The 17,609-nt window shown below is 43.2% G+C and overlaps 1 protein-coding gene across 1 annotated transcript in view; it reads left to right on the top strand.

The window, feature by feature from the left end:
• Positions 1-415: 415 nt before the first annotated feature.
• The window catches only part of LOC142289777 (calcium/calmodulin-dependent protein kinase type 1D-like), a 138,251-nt gene continuing 121,057 nt past the window's right edge, over positions 416-17,609 (top strand). The window contains exon 1 of the mRNA XM_075333707.1: positions 416-619. The gene's annotated coding sequence lies outside the window, so the exon portion shown is untranslated. The remainder of the gene's footprint in view (positions 620-17,609) is intronic.

The following is a 17,609-nucleotide window of genomic DNA, read 5'->3' on the forward strand; positions in this document are numbered from 1 at the left end:
GGGATTATAATAAGAGGGGTAATAATTAGTTGTAATAAGAGGGATTATAATAAGAGGGGTAATACTGACTTGTAATAAGAAGGATTATAGTAAGAGGGGTAATAATTACTTATAATAATAAGGGGTAATAATGCCTTGTAATAGAGGGATCTGGCTCAGAGAAACCCATGTGAAGCAGTAGTTTGCCAATAAATTAAAATGTAGGTAGTTTATCGGTACACTAAATTTGTTTCCCATTTCATTAGGTATGATATGATACGTGCCCAGGGAATAGATGCCAATAAGCATAATATGTCCGCTAATACCATTGGATCAGGCTTCTAACAGAAATAGAGCACAGACATGTTAATATCTGGGCTTGCACTACAATCTTGGCTTCCTCAGCGGCTAGCCCTCTTGCATACAAATACAGGCACACAGAACTCCAGTGGAGGTACTGTATGTTATGTGCCTCCTTCCTCCTCCTCTGTAAACGCTGCTTAGTAACCATTCAGTGGAGGAACAGCAGCCCTCCTCCTCTCTAATCCTTGATTCTTGCTAACAGAGGTACCAGGTCGATTCCGATACACTAGGCTGGGACTGAACATCTGCAATACAACCCTCTCTACCAAAATTTCTGGTAAGGATCCTAAAATTATTATTTAATATTGACTAAATCCATCCGTTGCACGAGTAGCTTTCATCTCGCTTATCTTAGATCATATACTTTAGTTGAGACCATCTATGAAATATTCTTCTCCCTGAATTGCCGGTTTAAGTTTACTGCAGGGGAGCGTTGTCCTTTTCGTTACTCCATGGTCGGCTGATTTCTGAAATTTAAGTCACCAGTAATGATTGTTCTTGACAAATGACAAACATGTCATTGCGATGCAGGACTTAATCTCCTAGTCATAATGCATATATTGTCATAAAGTGGTCCCGTCAATCAGAATTCAGAAGGATTTATTTGGTGGTGGCCAAGTGTTGGCATAAACAGCATTGCGATGCAGATTAGAAGCAGCTGCAGTGACAAGTTCTGTATTCTCTCTATATCTAGAGGTAAAAAATATAGGTAGCTTTTCTTTACATTAAGTCGTTTTATATGAAAAAAGCATATTTAGAAACTAACACGCCACAAAAAAAAATATTGGTATCACCTTATTCCTCATGGACCAATCTACAAAAATGTAAATTTTCCCCATGCCATTGCCTTACTGCAGTGAATGCTACAAAACTCTGATATTGACCTGCAAAAATGGAATAACCGCTCAAAATTAAATATCAATATAATTTTATTAAATGTTATTATAATAAAACACATCAAATAAGTGGGGAGTGACTTAGAATAAAAGTTTATGAAAAAAAGCATCAGATGAAGGAACAACATGTATCACTGCTATATCATCTGAATTTAATAGGGGTTATTTATTTATTATGTATTGCTTATATATTATCTTCACTGTCCCCATTGGGGCTCACAATCTAAACTCCCTTTCAGTATGTCTTTGGAGTGTGGAAGGAAACCCACACAAACACGGGAAGAACATACAAACTCCTTGCAGATGTTGCTCTTGGTGGGATTTGAACCCAGGACCCCAGCGCTGCCAAGCAACAGAGCCAAGGGCTGTACGTTAAAAACATAATATTATACATAGCTATAGAATAAAAGCTAAAATGTTTTAAAAACGACAAGAGCAAAGAGAGATAAAAGAGAGAATTAACCCACACTATGCCACATAAGGTAAAAATAGACCCAATATTAAATATACCACTGCAACAGCAATAATATCAAGGTGGACATGCCATTTGTGTTATAAGACGGACCAGACATTGAATGTGTGGATATGCTTTTACAGGCTGAAAACACAAAAAGTCGTTTTCCATAAACATATAAGGGGCTGCTGATAAGTCTTTGACTTTACCCAAAAAAAAACGAGATAGGATGATGAAACTTCACATTTATTCCACATACTCTCCACTGATGTCAACATACTTCTTACTTTGGTATTCCAGGTTCTGTAAGCCTAGCAAAAAAGAAGGATTTCAGTTGTGCCTCAAACCAGGCATCCGTAGCAGCCATAGCATCAGAAATGGAGTGAAATTTAGTATCCTTGAGGTATTTCTTCAGGTTTGGAAACAGATGATAGTTAGAGGGAGCTAGATCTGGTGAATAAGGTGGGTGGTCAACCAGCTGGTGCCCAGCTCTGCCAGTTTTGCCGTGGTTGCTTGTGCAGTGTGAGCGGAGGTGTTGTCTTGCAGGAACAAGATTCCTTTGGACAGCTCGCCACACCTTTTGGCCTTCAGAGCTGCCTTCAATTGGTCCAAAAGTTCAATGTAATACCTTGCATTGATGGTGGAACCCTTTTGAAGGTAGTCCACTAGCAGCATACCCTCCTTATCCCAGAACACAGATGCCATTACCTTAGTGGCTGATTTTTGCACCCTGAACTTCTTTAGACGAGGAGAACCACTGTGCCTCCACTCTTTTGGCTGCTCCTTGTTTTCAGGGTCATACAAATAAATCCACGTTTCATCCATAGTGACCATTTGATCAAAAAAGTTCTTATCAGTCCGGAAACGCTGACAAATGGACCGGGGAGTTTTCACTCGCATGCTTCTCTGATCGGTTGTCAAACATTTGGGGACCCACTTTGCAGATAGCTTCCTCATGTCCAAATGTTCATGGAAAATTACACAAACACATTTATGGAAAATCGCCATGATATCTGCTATTGCCTTAGCTGAAATTCGTCGATTCTCAAGTATGAGGTTGTGCACAGCATCGACAATCTCCGGAACAAAAACCACTCTTGGCCGTCCAGGACGTTCCTCATCATTGGTGCTGAAGTGGCCCGTTTTAAATTTGGCAACCCAGTTCTTAACTGGGAATATGAAGGGCATTGATCCCCCAATGTCTGTTACATATCACCATGAATATCCTTCGTGGACTTTCCTTGCAGAAACAAGAATTTTATCACTCCTCTGCTCTCAGTTGCTGTGAATATCACATTAGGCTCCACCATTTTTTTTTATCACAAGTTGCCATAAGTAACAAACACAAAATTGTGAAAACATACTGTATATTAGACACATAAGGCTTTCATGTGATGTAACATTCGTTACCATAGAAACAAAAAAAGATCACAAAACCAAAGACATCGGCAGCCCCTCATAATCAGAAAATATGCTTTGGCCACCCTTTGGTGATATGCGCTTCGCTGTGAACTGTTGCTGTCACTTTCGGTTATGCACGTCTGGTTGGATACATTAGGTGGTGCTCATTTCACCAGCAGGTGTCACCTCCAGAGTGTCGTAAGGTCCACTGTGGAATGGACTGGCGTTCCACTTTCAAATGTTTTTGTCACTTCCAGTGCTCATGATATACAATGCACACCAATACATTTAGTAAGCACATATAAATAGACAACACATTCATTGGACACTTATCAAAACCGACATATTATATCAATATGCTATTTCCTATCTTGATCCTCATTGGCTAAATCTGGCTTAAATGGTGACTAGAGATGAGCGGACCCGTTGAAGTTCAGATTCTGTGGGTTAACCCAGATATTCAATAAAGTTCTGTTCTGGATCTGACCTTGACCTGAACCTCATTGGGAGTCACTGATTGCGCAGTTCTCTCCTTAAACATACGGCCAGCCATAAGCAAAGCACTTCCAGCGTAGGCAGAGCGGGAGGTTTTTTTTTATGCCCACACTACATCCGACAATGTTGATTTTACTCCCAAACACTGCAAGTGGCTTACACTGGACCGACCATACCCAAGCACAGAGATGCTCGCTCGAGTGGTTTGCATACGCAAAGCACCCAAACTCCGAACTCGAACACCAATTGTTTTGTAAAGTCTGTGATTGGTACCAACACCAAATTTTAAAGTTTGGATTCACCCATCTCAAATTGTGACTGCTTCCTTTAAAAAAAACACTCACTCCTTGAAAAAGCTAAGGCAAAACATATGTTGGAGTTCAACAAATGATGTGTATTACATTGATATTACTAATGTTGTATTGATATATTGAATATTGGGTCTACTTATACCTTAGTAAAAGTAGACCCATCCCTTCCATCCCTCTTTATCCTTTATTCTATAGCCTTTTATGATATCCTATTTTCAATGTAAAACCTTTATTAGAGTCAGATTATTCACAGTCCATACATTTTGTCCCTTGATCTGATGATTTTTTTCATGAATGTTTGTTCTGTGTCACTCCCTACTTATTTGATGTATTTTGTCATAATATATTCAATTCAATTATATTAATATTTATTTTTGAGTGGTTATTTAATATTTGTGTGTCTTTATCACTTGGAATATTCACTAAACATTTATATTAGCGATTTGCTGCTATTTGTAGGTTAAAACTCTGATATTAGTCTATTATATGTAATGTTAACTATAGATTTTTGCATTTGAGTGTTACATTTGTTGGAGTGTCCTATCACCAGATGGTCCAGCAGTTGTTGCCATCTCCTATTTCGATTGCACCTTTTGTAGAACGGATTGGATATTTCTCTTTTCTCCATTTTCTATAAATTGCCAGAGATGACAAATTATTTGGTCAAATGCTTCATTCTTTGTGACCACACTACCATTCACATTGTAACATTCTCTTCTACTGTAATTTGTGAGGGCAAGAACAAATACGTAGAAGAGAAAATTCATTGATACAAATGTTGGTGAATGAAAGCTGAAATAATCTTCATAGATACATTCAGTTATTCAATACTTACCAGGCACAAATCACTGACAAGGATCTTACTTTTCTGATGATCAGTTTTATGTCTTACCTATGGGCATTTTCTAAAAGGTAGCAGATAGTGGTAGCATAGTGGCCTCCATTATACCCACTGCTATAGGGGCTTACAAGCTATTTTTGAGTTATTTTCTGGTGTAGTCCCAAGAAAGAGTAATCTCAAGTTTCTGAGAGGTAGTCATTTATTTTGCATGAGTGGATTGTGAACAAAATGATTAAATATTGCTGAAAAATTTTGCCCACCCTTCTTTCCAAAGGTAATTTAATTTGCTGGCTCCAGTTCTGGCCATATCGCCTCTGGTTTATTAGGATTATTCTTGATCAGAATATTCTAAAGCGGGCTTTACACGCTACGATATTTCTAGCAATTGCTAGCAATATCGTACGCAAAAGCACCCACCCTCGTCTTGCATGCGATAGCGTGTGATCGCTGCCGCAGCGAACATTATCGCTACGGCAGCGTCACACGCACTTACCTAGACGGCGGCATCGCTGTGACCGCCGAACAATCCCTCCCTCAAAGGGGAGGTGCGTTCGGCATCACGGCGACGTCACTAAGCGGCTGGCCAATCAAAGCGGAGGGTCGGAGATGAGCGGGACAAACATCCCACCCACCTCCTTCCTTCCTTATTGCGGTCGGGACGCAGGTAAGGTGAGGTTCCTCGCTCTTGCGGTGTCACACACAGCGATGTGTGCTGCCGCAGGAACGAGGCACAACATCTATAAACAACCATTAACAATTTTTGATTTTAGGACGACCTCTCCATGGTGAACGATTTTCACCACTTTGGAGGACGTTTAAGGTCGCTGGTAAGTGTTACACGCTGCGATACCGTTATTGACGCGGGATGTGCGTCACTAACGACGTGACCCCGATGATAAAACATTAACGATATCATAGCGTGTAAAGCCCCCTTAAGGGTCCCACAATGCAGAAGATACAGATCAAGGTGGAATGAATAAGGGTGCAGATTCTGTGATGGGGCGTTGATCCAGGAAACCTAATGTGGAGCTTACTGTCTGTCACATGGGGGGTTTTTTCTGCGTTGAGACTCCTAACAGAGGATCCATGGACCTTTTTTGATTTACATGGGTTTTTTTGGCTTCCTCTGGATCAACATGTTAGATTAGGTCATGGGTTGAACTCAATGGACTTAAATCTACTTTCAAGCTTAAACACTATGAAACTATGAGTTTACAGGTAATACAACAGAGTTAGCAGAAACTCATGCACTCAATCAACTCCATAGATGCAGGTGGTCTTAGACCTTATGTGTCTGCGGCATTAGGGGATCCTACCTTAAGGGGAACCTGTCACCAGATTTGGCAACTATAAGCTGCGGCCACCACCAGTGGGCTCTTATATACAGTATTCTAGAATACTGTATATAAGACCCCAGGCCGCTGTGTAGAACATAATAAAACACTTTATAATACTCACTTAGGGGACCAGTTCAGTTCGATAGGTGTCACTGCTCAGGTCCGGCGCCTCTTCTCTGCTGCGATCTCTGTCCTTCTTCTATCCAGCCTAGGCCAGCATTGTGGTCCTGCACAGTCGCACTTTGATCTTCCCTGCTGAGGGCAGATCAAAGTACTGTAATGCACAGGTGCGAAGAAAGGTTAAAGACCGCCCGCTCATGCGCCGTACAATACTTTGATCTGACCTGAGCAGGGCAGATCAAAGTGTGCTTGTGCAGGACCTCAATGCTGGCCTGTGTGGATGACATAGGATACATCATACACAGGGACCTCAGAAGAAGGAGGACAGAGATCGCCGCAGATAGGAGGCGCCGGATGGGAGTGCAGCGACACCCATCAGACCGGACTGCCCCTTAGATGAGTATTATAAACGTGTTTTTTACTTTCTACACAGTGGCCGGGGCTCTTATATACAGTTTTCTGGAATGCTGTATATGGCCGCAGCTCATAAGGGAAAAACCTGGTGACAGGTTCCCTTTAAATTAAACCCATTACTGCTATAAGTCATGTACTAATAGACATCCTCCATAAAGATGTTGATCAAGACATACCCATTTTCCAAATTTGAAGCCCCTGAGGTTGCCACAGGTCCTGAAATAGATCCTGCTGATGGTTGCACAACACTAACTACAGCGCCCATTCAAATGAATGGGCAACCATGGAATTCTTCAGAATGGTAGCAGCTCTTAGCTGATTATACTGTATTTGAGCCTTTAGTCGGTAGTATATAGACAGTGGTAGGCTGTGGTCTTCAAAGTCAATTTTTCATGGCGTTACACTAAACTTAGTAAGATATGATTGCCTGGGAATGTGATAGTTTGACAGCGCCCAGTACCTGGATTGATGGACTTACAGAATACAACACTATAAATCTTTCACTTTACCCATAAAGCTTCAGAGTATTGATAGGGTCATTCACATCTACAGACTCCATTAGGAGACTGTGTGGCAGATTTAGTTATTTTTACTGAAATAAAGCGCAGCGTGTTCTTTTTTTCTTGTAAAATGATAGAAAGCTAACAGATCCCAATTTGAGTCAGTGGGTCATCTGGCACTGCTGGTGTCCATAATGTGACGGATTTGTTTTAGCATGGATTCTATTTTTTTATTCCTTATACGAGGATAATAACTGAATTCAAAATTCGACAATAGCAATACTGTAAGTTGTAGAATAATAGGATTAGACCAAAGATGTAAGGGACAATGGTCCTCAGTTAGTAGAACATTGGACTAATGATGAATGAGTGTGCTTAGCACTGCTCATTAATCGATTGAGCTCCAGGGTGCTCGGGTACTCCTGGAGCTCGGCCGAGTATTGCGGGTGCTTGGATGTGAAACGATCACAACGCACAGGCTTGCTTCACTGCATGATGTGAACAGACACCACAGGGAAAGTCTTTCACAGTCTCTGAATGGCTCTCACTAGGGTTAAAACAACATTTTCGGATGTAGTGCATCCAAAGAGAAAAACCCTGCCCTCCCTTTCCCCGGAAATGCTTTCTTTATGGCTGGCTGTATGTGGACGGAGAGACAAACTGGCCAATCATTGGCTTCCATTAAACTCGTTACTCAAGTTGAGCACTTTGAGAGCATCTGACCTGCTTGATTTGAGGATCGAGTACCCAATCGTTTTAGTGCTCGCCCATCTCTACATGGGACCATACATTCCCTAACAAGATATGTTGAGTTGAGTGTCCAAAAGATTTCAGATAATACATTGCCTAAATAATATGATAAAATCAGAACAAATAAAAATTCTGATTCAATGTCAGATCCAAGATATACTTGGAGAACATCTGAGGTACATACTCCCCAATTGTGTTTTATATAATTGTAAGGTCTAGCCAATAAATCTAAAGCATATAGATTAGACCTCATTGGGTTATCTTTACAAGGTGAAGATAAATCTGTAATAAAATCAGCTACCTTACATAGTAAATTGAACTTCATGCTTCCTGAAGATTCTGATCATAGAAATATTTATTGGCCTTTTTAAAGACTTAAGGCCGCTTTACACGAAGCGACATCGTTAGCGATGTCGCTAGTGAAAGCACTCGCCCCCGTCGTTTGTGCATCATGGGCAAATCACTGCCCGTGGCGCACAATATCGCTGGTACGCGTCACACTACTTACCTTACAAACGATGCCGCTGTGGCTGCCAAACAACCTCTTCTGTAAGGGGGCAGTTCGTTCGGCGTCACAGCGACATCACCCAGTAGAAGACCAATTGAAACGGAGGGGCAGAGAGGAGCCGCAGGATCGTCACTCCCACCTCGTTGCCGGAGGACGCAGGTACGCTGTTGTTCGTTGTTCCTGGGATGTCACACGTATCAATGTGTGCTGCCTCAGGAACGACGAACAACCTGCGTCCAAAACAAGCAACGATATTATGGAAATGAACGACGTGTCAACGATCAACAATGTGGTGAGTATTTTTCGTTAGCGGTCTCTCGTACGTGTTACACGCAACAACGTTGCTAGCGAGAACGGATGTGCGTCACGAATTCCGTGACCCCAAGGATATCTCGTTAGCGATGTCGTTGCGTGTAAAACAGCCTTAAGGAACAGATATTAACTCTTACCAGACACCTCCAAATTAATTTTCGCTATGAAGACAATAGCACACAGCTAACACAAATTGACAATAAGGAATGCACCACACAAGTGAGAAGAATTCCACAGCTGGACACAGCAGACACTTTTCATGTTTTGTTGGTGTGAGGAATGTTATGAATGACCTTCAATGGTGGATGCTTGTGGAATGAGTCCTTAGTATGAACTACACAATGGTATATACTTAGAGCACTTGTTTTATGGCTGTTTTGGCCCATGGCCAATGTAATCTATGAATAAGATGATCTAGGAGATCAATAATTTTTATGTTTTCATCTGTTTAGACTGTCAGTTCCTTGGTTGCAGCACTGTGACCATTTTCAGTGACTTGTAGAGATGTAGACCATGGTGTACTTTTAACATACTTCAAGGCTGTTATTTCAGCTATTTTTTCCGAACAGAAATTATGCAAATTGTATTATGAAGTGCGTGGTTCAGTACTTGGCCCCCTGTGTATTCATATATGCTTAAATATATATCTTTCAGGCATTTATTGCATGCTTCTATGTATGTACAAATTTAATACCATGGTAACCAGGATTACAGTTTCTGTAGATAATAAGAAAAAAAATTACAGTCGCACGAAATTGAATTATTTTCTAGTTTTGAACCATCAAAGTACCAGTCAGGTATCTTTCTGTCTATACCAAAAGTACTGTCTAATTAACACCTTATAATTACACAAATGCTGTATATCGGCACACAACCTCCCTCGGTTCAAGGGTGCACCTGGATATTTTACTTTGGGGGTCCCTGAGCTGTGGACAGCCTCCACAAGTGCCTGGCAGATCCTCAATCCCTCGCTAACGCATCATCTAGTGCTGTTAGCCACGTCTGACCTCATCCTTGGCTTATCTAACATGATGTGGAGACTGAGGTGATACAGATTCACAGCATTGAAACCATATTCATGAGCATCAGGCGGCTGACATGCAGTTTTCTTCTTCAGGCTCTGCTGATCGGTTCCCTGTTTGCTGTAACGTGTTGATGTTGGAACTAATTCAGGAATTAAATCTAGTGTAAGAATATAGAACAGGGATGGGGAACCTTTTTCTGCAAGCAATAATTTGGATATTAATACTAGTGATGGACGAGCACTAAAACGCTTGAATGCTTGTTACTAGGGCTGAGCGGATCCGGACTGTAAAAGTCCAGATCCGTGCCGTTTCAAAGATGCCCAGGTATACGATCCGGATTCAGCACTGGTGAAATTAAAGGAAAAATAAAAAAAACAAGAATTAAGCGAGTATTTCATACTTACGGAGACTCAGTGTCATGGTGGCAAACTCCTTCCGGGTCGCGCATTCACTTCCTGTACTGTGCAATAGGCTCGTCGCATACACACAGCTTTCCATGCTTTCCGCGCACACCAGCCATCCTGTCGTCTGTGATTGGTTGCAGTCAGACGCACCCCCAGCCTGTGACAGTGTCTGCCTGCAGTCATTGCTCATTACAGCTCAGTCATTGTCTGCACTCACAGCCGGCTGTCTTGTTCTATGGCCGCTCGCTGTGAGATGTATCAGAGCTGGAAGTGGCGTGGGACCCCGTGTGGATTACGCCAGACCTGGAGGGGTGTTTGGGATTAATACAGTGGTGAAAGAGGGTATATTTTTGTATTTTTTTCCAAATAAAGAATTTTTTCTCTGTGTACTTATTTACTTTCATGTACAGGTTTGTGATGCAGGTAGACTATTGTGCCATCACTAACCTAGGATTTAGTAGCAGCTGTGCACTGTTATTAACCCCTGCTATTACCCCAATTGCCACCACACCAGGGCAACAGGAAGAGCTGGTAAAGCACTGGGATTGTCACACCTAATGGATGCGGCAATAGCGGACGGCTGCGGGCTGAGAATACCAGCCCCCAGCTGGCTTTCTCTTTGCTGGGTATCTAAATTGGGGGACCGCACATCGTTTTTTCTTAAATTATTTAAATAAAAAAAAAGCAACATGTGGTTTCTCTTAGGCCGGAGGCACACTTGAGAGGGTCTCCTGTTACATCACCCGGCATAGCTACATACAATCCAAACAGGAGCAGGTCTGCCATTGTGTTTCTATAGAGCTGCATGCTCGTGTTCGGAGAGCGGCAGATCGTGCCAGGTGATGTCATGCCAGACTCGCACGAGCCCGGCATTGCATCACCCGGCACAGCCGCACACTCTTCTGACAGGGGCGGGTCGACCGCATGTGTTTCTATGTACCTGAACGCTCATGTTCGGAGAGCCGCAGGCCATGCTGGATGATGTGATGTGAGTCTCTCGCACGTGTGACTCTGGGCTTATTTTGATACACAGCACAGATAAAGCCCAACAGCTGGGGGATGTAGCCATGGGCTTTATCTGTGCTGGCATCAGAATATGGGGGATCCTGCACTGATTGTTTTATTTATTCATTTATTTTTATACCACCATACTGACCTGCAGACACTAGCACTACTTTCCCCGCCTACTGGTCGTCCTGGCATCTGTGATTGGCTGCAGTCAGCTGACACGCTGACACTCAGGGTGGGGGTGAATCTAACTGCAACCAATTACACGCACTGGTGGGCAGGCAAAGCAGTGAATATTCAGTGAGAGTTAATTGTCAACTCCGGAAGGGAATGCGTGACCTGGAAGCTAGTTGCCACCATGACACAGCCTAGGTGAGTACACCGCACGCACACCTACCCCCATAAGCCGTTTACCAACGTTTGTAATCTCCGGATTCTGGTCCCATTGAATTATATGGGTACCAGATTCCGGATTCTGTTTTTTTTTTTTTTAAAATTTAGCAGGGTCCCGGATTTTTTATAACCACTGGTCCCGGATTTTTGCGAGTTCGACCCGCTCTACTCATTACTAAAGTCAAGCTGCTCAGATGCTCGAACGAGTTTGATGTAACAAGTAATATGGAAAGTCAATGATTGGCCTGTTCGGGGTTCTGCTCACTTACAGCCAGCCATAAACAGAGCATTTTCGGCGCAAGGGAGGGCGGCGTTTTTACTTTTTTTTTTGGGTGGGAGGGGTTTCACACTATGTCTGAGAACCACTGGCGGACACAGACAACTAGGGGTTCCTGTGCAATAACAATATATGGGTCCTTTGTGTCCAATAGCTGATCATAATGCACAATTCCACCTGCTTTGAAGGTGGAAATGGGCACCCTCATTTCTTAAGCTCCCGTATGACTACACAGGTTGCATCAATGATATGTCCACCCCTGACAAGAATATTGTTTTATCCTCAGGGAAAGCCATTCAGAGACTGTGAATGGCTGTCCCTGGGGTGCTGAACACATCATGCAGTGAAGCAAGCCTGTGTGTTGTTGTCGTTGTTTCACGGGCCATGCTCCGCGAGTACCCAAGCACCCCAATGCTCGATCAAGTGAAGAGCAGTGCCAAGCACAACGGCTCATCACTAATTAAAAGCATCATTCAAGGGCCAAACAAAATTATTAACTTGAAATTTATCCTACTTTGTTTGGTCAAATACTTACTTGGCCTATCACACTCCTTAGCCGAATTAACTTCACATAGCTCCTCCTCGACCTCTCAGAACATAACTCCACGTCAAACTCCACCGCACCAAAATGAATTTCAAGTTTTTGGCTGACTGGTTCAGGCAGCCTTCATCTATCCCCATTTCTTTGAGATGGTTGGATTGTCATTGTAAATAAGCACTTATACCTTGTCCCCAACCCCCACCTTATTGTAGATTGTAAGCTCACACGAGCAGGGTTGTCTTTTTTACTACTCTAATTATTGTATTTTCTATAACTGTTATTTGTTTGTATATGAAACTCCTGAATTGTAAAGCGCTGCGGAATATATTGGCGCCATAGAAATAAAGATTATTTTTTATTATTATTATTTCACTGACCCTTAATGGGACAGGTGGAGCTGCTTCTCTTAACGTAATGTATAATGTTAGGTGATATTGATGTGGCTACAAGCAACCACATTTCCAAATCTGCGTCAGTCTGGTGCACAGTCGACTCTTTGCGATTAATTAAAAGGAGCACTAAAATACCACATCCTAGATTTTAATGAATGAAATATTCCAGTTGCAAATCTTTATTGATTACATAGTGCAATGTGTTGAGAACAATTAAACATAAAAATGATCAATGTAAATCAAAATTAATATTTATGGAGGTCTCTAGATTTGGAATGATACTGAAAATCAAAGTGGAAAATCAAACTACAGGCTGATCTAATTTCAGTGGAAATGCCTTAAAATAAGGAAATGATGCTCAGTAGTGTGTGTATGGTGGCCTCCACATGTCTTTATAATCTCCCTACAATGCCTGGACAGTTCTCCAGAGGGATTTTCTCCCAGACCTGGATTAAAGCAACAATCAACTCCTGGACAGCCTGTAGTGCAATGTGGCGTTGGTGGATTGAACAAGACATGATGTGCTCAATGTGCTCGACTGGATTTAGGCCTGGGCAATGGGCAGGCCAGTCCATAGAATCATTGCCTTCATCATGCAGGAACTGCTGATACACTTGACCACATGAGGCCTTGCATTGTCATACATGAGAAGGAACTCAGGGCCCACTGCACTTGCATATGGTCTCACAATGGGTCTGCGGATCTCATCCTGGTACCTAATGGCAGTCAGGGTACCTCTGGCTAGCACATGGAGGGCTGTGCGGCCCTCTAAAAAATTGATTCCCCATACCATTACTCACCCACTGCCAAACTGGTCATGGTGGAGGATTTTGCAGGCAGCAGAACGTTCCAAATGGCATCTCTAGACTCTGTCACATGTGCTCAGTGTAAACTTGCTCTCATTCGTGAAGACCACAGGGCACCATTGTCGAATCTGCCAATGTTGGTGTATTCTGGCAAATGCCAATCATTCTGTATGATGTTAGGCTGTAAGCACAACACGCACTTGTGGACATCGAGCCCTCATACACCCTCATGAAATGTTTCTGACAGTTTGAGTAAACACAAGGATATTAGTGGAGCTCATTTTGCAGGGCTTTGGCACTGCTGCTCCTTGCACAAAGCAGGAGGAAGCAGTCCTGCTGCTGGGCTTTTGCTCTCCTAAGGCCCCCACCAGTGGCGTAACTACCGCGGTCGCAGCGATCGCGACTGGGCCCGGAAGGATAGGGGCCCGGCGGCCGCCAGGCAGATCAGCAGCCAGCTCCTGTCAGTGTGAGAGGAGCTGCGCTGATCTGTCACAGACCTCGCAGCCGCTATTTGACCCGCTGCCGCTGCCGACACCGGGCCCCCCTGCCTGATGTCAGCGGCGGCACCGGGGCCCCCTACCTGGTGTCAGCGGCTGCGGCGTCTCCCCCGTCACCGCGCACAGTAATGATGAAGCATAGCGCGGCCGGTGCCGCGCTATGCATCACCATTCTCCCCCTGTGCGATGACGTCACTCCCGAGCGACTGCTGTGCTGAGTGCACAGAGTGCAGGACAGGAGGACGCCGACCGCAGCACCGGGAGAACGAGCAGCGAGGAGGACAGCAGCGGTGGAAGGAAGAGAGAAGGTGAGTACTTGGGGTTTTTTTTAATATAAGTGAGTAAACGGCGGCCAGAGGCTTGGGAAGGCAGTTCTGGGGAAGCTGCATTATTGTACATGGAAGACTGGAGAGGCTGCTTTATACATGGAGGTCTGAGGAGGCTGCATTATATGTGGAGGTCTGGATAGGCTGCTTTATACATGGAGGTCTGAGGAGGCTGCATTATATATGGAGGCCTGGAGAGGCTGCTTTATACATGGAGGTCTGAGGAGGCTGCATTATATATGGAGGCCTGGAGAGGCTGCTTTATACATGGAGGCCCTTAGAGGCTGCTTTATACATGGAGGTCTGGGGAGGCTGCATTATATATGGAGGTCTGGGGTGGCTGCATTATTATACATGGAGGCCTGGAGATACTGCATTATACATAGAGGCCTGAGGAGGCTGGGTGCATTGTTATACATGGAGGCCTGGAGAGGCTGGCTGCTATATTATACATGGAGGCCTGAGGAGGCTGGGTGAATTGTTATACTTGGAGGTGGTCTGGAGAGACTGGGTGCTATATTATACATGGAGGCCTGAGGAGGCTGGGTGCATTGTTATACATGGAGGCCTTGAGAAGCTGGCTGCTACATTATACATGGAGGCCTGAGGAGGCTGGCTGCATTATTATACATGGAGGCCTGGAGAGGCTGGCTGCATTATTATATATGGAGGTCTGGGAGGGTTGCATAATACAAAATGAAGGACACCTTATACATGGAATATAGGGGTGCCTTATGCATGGAGGAGTATGGGGCTGCATAATGCAATATGAAGTTTTATGGGGTTGCGTTATAATACATATAGGACTATGGGGGCTACATTATAATATATGGAGGACTATGGAGGCTACCTTATACATGGACTATGGGGGTGCATTATAAAACATTGGGGACTATGTGGTGCAGTGTAATATATGGAGAACTATGGGGTGAATTATAATATATGGAGAACTATGAGAAATTCATTATAATAATTGGAGGGCTACTTTATACAAGTAGGACTATAGGGCTGCATTATAATATATGGAGGCCTATGTGGTGCAGTATAATACATGGAGAACTATGGGGTGAAATATAATACATAGAGAACTATGAGAAATTCAAGATAATAATTGAAGGGATACTTTATACATGGAGGATTATGGGAGTGCATTATAATATATGGAGGACTATGTGGTGCAGTATTATATATTGAGTACTATGGGGTGAATTATAATGCATGGAGAACTATGGGAAATGCATTATAATACATGGAGGACTATGGAAGTGTATTCTAATATATGAAGGGTTATGTGGGACCCTTTATACTATTTGGAAGGCTATGTGCCATTATTGTATTTGGAGAACTATATACAAGGGGGGACAAAGATACCAGCAGGGGATGGGAACGTTTTGTGCTGAGGGAAAAAGGCTCTTTTCCCTCAGCACCCAGCTTTCCCATGCTCTGCTATACATCTCTCAGCACCCAGCTTTCCCATGCTCTGCTATACATCTCTCAGCACCCAGCTTTCCCATGCTCTGCTATACATCATGTCTCAGCACCCAGCTTTCCCATGCTCTGATATGGGAAAGCTGGGTGCTGAGGGAAAGATGTATAGCAGAGCATGGGGAAGCAGTGTGCCGAGGACAAGATGGATATCAGAAAATAGGAAAGCTGGGTGCTGATAGAGGGATTTCAGATCATGGGAAATCTGGGTGCTGTGGGTAAGAGCCAAGTGTCAGCATCATTATCCCGTACCCCGAGTGTCAGTGTCATTATCCTGTACCCTAAATGTCGATGTATGTGGAGGGGGGGCCCGGGTCTGAACTTTGCACCGGGGCCCATCAAACTCTAGTTACGCCCCTGGCCCCCACCATGCCTGCTAGTTTATTGGCCTATCTCCTGCTCCATGCTCTGGACACTGTGCTGACAGACACAGCTAACCTTCTTGCCACAGCTCACATTGATGTGCCATCCTGGATGAGCTGCACTACCTGAACAAGTTCTATGGGTTGTAAACACCGCTTCATGCCACCTCTAGGGGAGAGAGCAATGACAAAATGCAAAACTGACCAAAACAACAGCCAAAAAGGAGGAGAACAGAGAAATGGTCTGTGGTCACCACCTGCAGAACCACTCCTTTATAGGAGTTGTGTTGCTAATTGCCTCTAATTTCTACCTGTTGTCTGTTCCATTTCCACAACAACAGGATTAAATTGATTGACAATCAGTGCGGCTTCATAACTGGACAGGTGGATTTCACAGAAGTGTGATTGAATTGGAGTTACATTACGTTGTTTAAATGTTGCCTTTATTTCTTGAGCACTGTACATCACACAATGGTATATACTTAGATCACTTGTTTACGGCTGCCAGGGCCAATGTAATCTATGAACAAGATGATCTAAGAGATCAATATTATTTATGTTTTCATCTATTTAGACCGTACTTAATTATGACCTAATAGACAATAACAGAGCTGCAGGAGAAAATGTCAGTTCCTTGTTTTCAGCACTGGGGCCATTTTCAGTGATCTGTAAAAATGTAGACCATTGTGTACTTTTAATATACTTGATACTTAATGGCTATTATTTCAGCAATTTTTTTCCGAAACAAATTATAACAGACTGCTTTATATGCATCACTCAGGAGACAAGGGGACTGAAGCATATACATTACAGGAGATGCTGGAGCATATATGTCACAGGGAACGTTGGGGCACATACAGTCATGGCCAAAAGTTTTGAGAATGCTACAAATATTAATTTTTACAAAGTCTACTGCTTAAGTTTTTCTAATGGCAATTTGCATATACTCCAGAATGTCATAAAGATTGATCAGCTTAACAGCAATTACTTGCAAAGTCAATATTGGCTAAGAAAATGAACTTTAACCTCCAAAACACATTTCAACATCATTGCATTCCTGCCTTAAAAGGAGCAGCTAACATTGTTTTAGTGATTGTTCCATTAACACAGGTGTGGGTGTTGATGAGGACAGGGCTGGCGATCAATCAGTCATGATTAAGAAAGAATGACACCACTGGACACTTTAAAAGGAGGGTGGTGCTTGGTATCATTGTTTCTCTTCAGTTAACCATAGTTATCTCTAAAGAAACATGTGCAGCCATCATTGCTCTGCACAAAAATGGCCTAACAGGGAAGAGTATCGCAGCTACAAAGATTGCACCTCAGTCAACAATCTATCGCATCATCAAGAACTTCAAGGAGAATGCTTCCATTGTTGCCAAAAAGGCTCCAAGGCGCCCAAGAAGGACCAG

Source organism: Anomaloglossus baeobatrachus, chromosome 2 (assembly GCF_048569485.1).
Source record: "Anomaloglossus baeobatrachus isolate aAnoBae1 chromosome 2, aAnoBae1.hap1, whole genome shotgun sequence".
Classification (NCBI taxonomy): domain Eukaryota; kingdom Metazoa; phylum Chordata; class Amphibia; order Anura; family Aromobatidae; genus Anomaloglossus; species Anomaloglossus baeobatrachus.